Raw genomic sequence first — 8,553 nt, forward strand, 5'->3', positions numbered from 1 at the left:
GGTACACCAGTCAACCTAACAAATATAGTTATTTTGGATTTAGCCACATGATGGTGTTAGGAGTCTTTTATATTATTGTTAAGATATTTTGGATTGCATGATTTTGTTATTTTTGGGTGATGGAAGATAAACAAATATATTCATATATATATATATTGGCAATGGATATTTAAATGATATTTGGTATATTGATTGAGAAGGTTGACTAATGAAGTTGGTTGTATTTTGAATTATTTTTTTGAATGCTTATTTGTTAAATATACAGTTTTGAGAATGTTGTATTTATAGGGGAGATTTTGTCGAATTTTTGACAAAATCCTAAGTAATTAGACTTTTATTAAATTAGGTAGTTCCCCTTAGATAGACTCACACTTAAAGTTTGGGGGGGTCATTTTAATTGGTATCAGAGCATGGTTTTAGATTCTGTAGACTTTACTATCTTAGTAAGAATAAGTTTTATTGTTATTAAAGTGGGAATTGATGTTTTATAGCCACCATCATGCTTCGTCGTAACAGTGGACGTGGCTGTGGCTGTTGTCATACTAGGTTAGTAACTAGGTTGACTTCAGATGGTATACCTATAGGGGATAGCAAACTTGTGAATGATAGAGTAGTTAAATCTTCGATGCATGAGATTGCACAACAAGCATCAGAGAATGTCCTAAATATTGAGCACTCATGATAGACTAGCTCAAATCACGACTAAGTTGTGTAGAATTAGACTCAAGCGCATGCCAATAATGCAAACACTATAGAGCATGTGAGAAGTTTACTGGCGATGAGTTTTAATGGTTATGGAGAGCCACCTAAGGCTGAGTCATGGTATATTAATGTAGAATAAATTTTTGATGTGATGAAGTGTTCATGAAGAACAAACTGTCCTTTGCCACTTTTATACATGAGGATAGAGCTTACTATTGGTAGCATACAGTAGAGAAACGATATCTTGGGCATGCTATGATAACTTGGGCTATTTTTTGCAAGGAATTCCATGATCATTATTTCCCATTTATGTATCAGGATATTAAACAGAGTGAACTCTTTCGGCAAGTTCAGGAATCTATGATAGTTGAGGAGTATGAAAGGAAGTTCATGAATCTTTCTAGATTTGCTACATTTGCAATTGATGATGAGAGAAAGATGTAAATAGTTTGAGGAGGGTTATTCATTTGAGATTCGCACCACCGTAACTGCATCACGATACATTGCGTTTGGAGAAGTAGTTAAGGCAGCCAGGAAAGTAGGTCACCGTATTGCAGAGGGACGCATAGTTCAAACATTGAAGTAAAAGTGTAGCCAGAGTTAGACAAATGGTGGCTCTAGTAGCCGGCCGCCTAAGAGAGGGGGCATTCATACGAATTGCTCTGATATGACTCAGAAGAGTTATAATACAAGTTTCAGGGGAGACCTGATACAAGTTGTCAGTCATACCTCAGTTCAGCAATCAGTAGGGAGTAATGTCAGGAATCAGGGATATTATGATAGAAGTAGTAGGGGATATCGTGATCACCGTTCTAATAGTATCGAGCAGACTTCTTACACTTCTTATAACATGAACTATTACAGCTAATGCCATGTTGGAGATAAGTTTCTTGTCTATGTGATCAGCCTAGACATATCAAGAGATTCTACCTTACTTTGTCTTAAGGTGACAGTTCTGCTCAAGGGACAACCTAACAGTATTATTCTCTCTCTAGATTAGTTTAGGGTTAGAGAGGTGTGCAGACAAAGGGTTCCACATATACTTTTAAAAGTCAGATGACTGCTCCAGGCCAGGAAGTCAGCCCGGTTGACCTCATACTCAGGCTCAAGTTTTCGCTTTGACACAATAGAAAGCACGTGTTGCACTAGAGGTTATTGTAGGTAGAACATCTTGTATATTTATAGCATTGTACATGATGGCTTTAGCAGAATTGAAGGAACTTAAAGTTCAACTATAAGAATTAGTGGATAAAAGGTTTATTAAACCTAGTGTATCCCTGTGGGGAGCTCCAATTTTGTTTGCTAAGAAAAAAATATGGCATATTTAAACTCTACATTAACTACAAACAATTGAACAAAGTTACAGTGCACAATAAGTATCCACTTCTATGTATTAATGACTTGTTTGATCAACTTTAAGGGGCAAAAGTATTTTTTCTAAGATTGATTTGTGCTTGGGATATTAGTAGCTTAGAATTAAAAAGGCCGATATTCGTAAAACAACATTTAGAAGCCGTTATGAACATTATAAGTTTTTAATGATCATTTTTGTTGACTAATATTCTAGCAGCTTTTATGGATCTCATTAATAAGGTATTTCACTCTTATCTAGATTAGTTTGTGATTATATTCATTGATGATATTTTGGTGTATTCTCGGAGTGAGGAGGAGCATACAGAGCATTTGTAGACCGTTTTGCAAATTTAAGGCAAAAATCGTTGTATGTGAAGTTCATCCACGTGTGAGTTTTGGTTGGAGAGAGTAGTATTTTTGGGCCATGTGATATTAGCTAAAGACATTTATATTGATCCTCAAAAGATTGAAGTAGTTATGAGATGAGAACGACCTACAAATGTTATAGGTTAGAAGTTTCCTTAGGTTGGCTGGTTATTACCATAGTTTTGTAGAGGGATTATTCAAGACTGTTAGTTCTTTAACATGGTTAACAGAAAGAATGCTTAGTTCCAATGGGATGATAGTTGTAAAAAGATTTTTTAAGAACTTAAGAACGAGTTCTCACACTTTCAACAAGTAACGAAGAGTTTGTAGCATACAATGATGCCTCTAGACAAGGATTATGTTTTATGCTAATGCAACATGGAAAAATGGTGGCTTATGCTTCTAAAAAACTTAGAAAAACATGAGCAAAACTATGCAACACATGACCTAGAGCTAGCAGCAATAGTGTTTGCACTCAAGACATAGAGGCATTACTTATACGGGGCAACATTTCAGATTTTTACTTATCATAAGAGCCTCAAGTATTTGTTTACTTCGAAAGAGCTAAATTTAAAACAGAGGATATAGATACAACTAATTAAGGACTACATGTGCATTATTGATTATCTTCCAAACAAAGCAAATATGGTAGTTGACGCACTAACTAAAAAATATTTTAACTCTATAGCTCACTTATGAGTGGCATATATGTCTCTGTTGATCAAGATGAGATCTTTGGGAGTCGAATTAAATGATGATAATTGTAGAGCTTTGATAACTAATTTTTGAATTAGGTTGACTTTGATTGACAAAGTCCACCAGATGCAAGCTTAGGACCTGTAATTAATGAAGTTGATAGAGGATGTGTAAACAAGTTTAACCGATTTTGCAGTGAGAGATGATGAAGTCTTAGTCAAGGGTTGGTAGACTCTGTGTACTTGATATTAAAGAGCTGAAAAGGAAATCATAGAAGAAGTTCATTGTTCAGCTTATACGATGCATCCTAGTAGTACGAAGATGTACCATACTTTGAGGGACATTGTTGAGTACTAGAGAATGCATATTTATAAAGGGTAAAATTATCATTTTGTGCTCCAAGTCTTACTAATATTTATACTTTTATGTGTTTAAATCCTCTAAACTTTTATTATGTGTGTTTTATTATAATTTAAGTATTTTATGTATTTCAGGGATGTTTTGTCCATTTTACGACTAACAAGAAGTTAGACAGTAAAATGAATAGCGTTTTTGAACTTGGAACAGTTGAAAACCCTTGGAGAAGCATAAAATGGTATCAAGCACTGTTCACGTATATGGTGTTGTTCACATATACGGCATTGTTAACAAGTATAACACTGTTCACACATACGATATGATGATGTGGCATTGACCGATGATGTGGCAGCATCTTATTAGACCAATGATGTGGTATTGATTGATTATATAATGTTAACTACTGATGTAGCAGAATGTTATTGGATCAAAATACCGATGTGGCATTGATCGATGATGTGACATCATCTTATTGGATTGGAATGCTGATGTGGTGTTGCCTGATGATGTGTTCCAACTAATCAATACTTGGCACGTGGTGCAATTTTGGGCGTCCAAATTGTTTTCATCCGATGGTTATGATTTACCTATTGTATCTATAAATAGAGGGATTCCCCCTTAATTTGACACTCATGAATCCATTTTTTAGCCTTATTTTTTGTAATTCTCTCTCCATCTTGTATTTTCTATGTATTTTAATAAAAATACTATTTTACCCTTAGTTCAATTATGGGTGGCTAGTTTAGTTTCAAGCTTGGGTTGAAGGTGAAACCTCAACATGATCTATGAGCTTAATCAGGTAAGTTTATTTTCTTTTCCTCTTTAATTTATGTGGTTGTTTTGACTCATTGTTGACAGATAATGTATCATGTCTAGATTTTGCATGGTATATTAGCTCCCTAATGAAGGATCATTACTGTCTAGCATAATGAGTGTTTATCACCAAATTGATTAAAGAGAAAATTCCCTCTAGTATTTCGTGGGTTGTCTTGATTTAGTATCGACAGAGTGTGTATCTAAGATATTTAGTGGATGGTATTGCCATATTGTCTACAGAAGGATTATTATCGTCTAGTACTGCGTGTTCTTAACACTACACTTAGTAGAAGATCATTATCACTGGCACACTAAGCGCTTGATACTATATTTATTAGAGTGAGAATTATGAGGAGTGGAAATACCCCCCTCATGAATTAATTAGAACTAAAAAGGAAATATTAATCACATGGTGAATGTTGAAAGTGAATCCAGAGACTCAAGCGTCTCATTTGCATAGTTTTCATCTTTAATCCATTCCCATAATTTTATTTAAATATTAAGATAAAAAAATTCACTTCCAACCAACTCACATTTACACTTAGAAAATTAACCTTACGCATAATTAAATCTACCTCCCGTGGGATCGACACTCGTCGCTACAAAATCTATTATACAATAGATTTGTGTACTTGCAAGTGGAATTAAATTTGCACAACAATCATTACTGGTGGCAGGGCATAAAGAGAGAGATATCATAATTTATTTATTGGTGATTAGTTTGTCAACAGATTAATACTGAATCTTAGAGGCTTGTAGGGTGTTCTTAGCTGCTTTTTGTTCCTAACTAGAAGTAGTAGTACATCAATATAGATTTTATTGCAGGGCTTCCACGTACTCAGAAGGAACATGATAGTGTTTAGATGGTTGTCAATCAAACAAAATCTACTCACTTTTTACCATTCAAAACTATTTTATGGACAAGTTGGGGAGTATTTATATGGCTGAGATAGTTCAACTTCATAGGGTACTTGTCTATCATCTCAGATAGAGATTGTCAATTCACTTCTAAGTTTTGGACATGTTTATAAAATGCATTAGGCACCAAGTTGAACTTTAGTACAACCTTTAACCCACAGACTAATAGTCAGTCAGAGCGTACTATTCAAACCTTAGAAGATATGCTGCTAGCTTGTGTTATAGAGTTTAAAGGTAATTAAGACAATTACTTACCTTTGATGGAGTTTGTTTACAACAACATTTATCAAGCTAACATCGATATGGCACTATATGAGGCGTTATATGATAGAAAGTGTAGAACTCCAGTATGTTGCGATGAGATTGGTGAGCAGAGATTATTTGGTCCCAAATTAGTTGAGGATACTAACGAGTAGACACAACTTACTCAGGATAAATTAAAAGTGGCCTAAGATAGATAGAAGAGCTACGCAGACAAGCACATGAAGGAACTTGAATTCGAAGTTAGTGATAGAGTGTTCATATAGATATTTCCTTGGAAAGGAATACTTCAATTTAGGAAGTGCAGGAAGCTAAGCCCATGCTATATTGGGCCGTATGAGATCACCTAATGCATTGGTCTGTTAACTTATCGATTGGATTTACCATTGAGTTATCTAGAATCCATGATGTGTTTCATGTCTTAATGCTCCAAAAATACATGTATCATCCGAGTCATGTGTTATTAAAGTAACCAATTCAGTTGAAGGAAGACTTGACTTATGAAGAAGAACCAATGGAGATACTATAAGGAAAATACCAAGTCTTGTATTCTAAAACCATTCTTTTAGTAAGTGTTGTGGATGAACCACACAAAGGAAAATGCTACTTGGGAGTGCGAAGACTGAATACTAGCTCAATATCCCCACCTGTTCTCATCATATGTATAAATTTCGATGATGAAATTTTTATGTATGCCGTGTGATGATAACATAGATAAAGTTACTAAGATACAGATGAGATAGAGGCCTCTGGGGCCAGTTTGAGTGCATGCAGAGGTTTTGGGTTGTGTGTTTAAGTGTCTTTGTCCTTTGGGGACTAGTTTATGCATGCAGAGATACAATGAGATCTATAAGATATATGAGATGTCACTTCATTGGTCTACTTGTGGTACCTCTAAGCATGATAATATCTTAGTTTGTCATTGCACTGCCCGAATGAGCTCTGGGTACGACGAGATTATTCCCTTAGGTGTTTGTTTAGTGATGGTTTCATAATTGAGTATTTTATGTTAAGTTCTGATATCACTATCATGAGCATTACGTATTGTATCATGTCTCCTTTTAACGATAGTTGTTTAATTTAAAGTTTGTATAATATAATTATGTTTGTACTTTTAGTTTGATGAAAATGCTTTATTGAAAAGTTATGACTATTTTTAAAGTAAATTTATTTTTAAAAACTATTATCCACTCACTAAACTCATTGAGTTTTATACTCCCCTATTTTTATTATATCACCCCCCAGGAGGTTATAGGTACACCAGTCGACCCAACAAATGTACTTATTTTGGATTTTGCTTACGAAATGGTACTAGGAGTATTTGATGTTATTGTTAAGATATTTTGGATTGTATAATTTTGTTATTTTTGGGTGATTGAAGATAAGAAAATGTGTGTGTGTGTGTGTGTGTGTGTGTGTGTGTGTGTACATGTATTTGGCATTGGATATTTGAGTGCATTCTAGTATATTAGTTGAGAAGGTTGACTAATAAAGTTGGTTGTATTTTGAATTATTTTTAGGAAAGCTTATTTGTTAAGTTTGGGAATGTTGTATTTATAAGGGAGATTTTGCTGAATTTTCGGTAGAATTCCTTACTAATTAGATTTTTATTAGTTCAATTAACTGCCCTTAAATAGGCTCACCTTAGAGTTCGGGGTGGGTTGTTTCAAAAAAAATGCTTGTGTACTATATTATTGCCAATATTATTATTTCCATTTGCATTATTCTTATTAACTATTATTATTATTATTATTATTATAATAGTTAATAATATTTATTTTCATTGTTATTATTTATATTTTTAGCGTCAGTTTACTATTATGTATACTTTCATTTTTATTATGAATATTATTATAATTAAAATTATTGCTAAAATTATTATTATTATTTAATATTTAAATGGGAAAAAAGAATTTTTTTTCTTGAAGGGATAAAAATGTTAATTTATTTCCTATTCTCATTCCCACATTTTCACATCTAACTATTATTACCAAATTTGTGGGCTCCACCAAAAATCCATTTTCATTTCCTTATATTTTTATAAGTAAATACTCTCAATGATTCTCATTTCTTATTCTGATTTTCCAATTCAAGAAATAAACAAACCATTACTCCAATGGCTTTAAGCTAAGGTGATTTTATTTCACATTTGTCCACTAAAAAAATTTAATATAATTACCATTTTTGATAAAATTATTATTTAAAAACCATATATAGCATGTACTATTAATGGGGGAAAAAAAGCGAAACCCTCCTCTTGTTTGACTAAACTAATTGGAACATGATGTTTTAAAGTGGAGAAATTACAAATTTCCCTTACTGAAATCAATATATATCATTTACCTCTTTACTGTTTTTATAACAATCAATAACCCCTATAACAACATAATTTTACAATAGTGCTCTTATTTTTAAATACATTTTTATTCATATTTGTTATAAATTAAATAAATCATATAAATGGAAATTAAAATAAAAATTTATGCACCAAAAATAAGAAATATATGTTTCAATGTGAATAAGAAATTAATAATAAGATATTTTTCTTATACTTTTTGTTATTTTACAAACATTTTCTTATAATAAATATATAAAATAATGAAAAGTACAAGAAAAATATCTTATTATTATTTTTTTTACATCAAAATGTATATTTATTATTTTTAGTACTTAAATTTTTATTTTTTATTTATATAATTTATTTAATTTATAATAAATATGAATAAAAGGGTTAATTTATGTTGGTTGGGGGTTATTGGTTATTATAAAAATAGTAGGGGTAAGTGATATATATTGATTTCAGTATAAGGGAAATTGACAATCTCCTTAAACATATCATTAGCGTAGTGATTTAGTGGACAATGATGGTTATTTTATAGTGAAAGATAGTGTTATGTGATATTGTTTCGATCATTTTAACATATAGTGTCACAGAATTCTACCATGTGTTTACGTGCTAACTATATGGTGGATACTACTGTTCACTAGTTGTTCTTCTCATATAGTTATAAATATATTTTTAGAGTTTCTCAATTTGTTATACAATCTTGAATGAATTGGCAGGTCAACTTGACATAATTGTTC

This window comes from Citrus clementina, unplaced genomic scaffold, assembly GCF_000493195.1.
Source record: "Citrus clementina cultivar Clemenules unplaced genomic scaffold, Citrus_clementina_v1.0 scaffold_7, whole genome shotgun sequence".
NCBI classification, from domain to species: domain Eukaryota; kingdom Viridiplantae; phylum Streptophyta; class Magnoliopsida; order Sapindales; family Rutaceae; genus Citrus; species Citrus x clementina.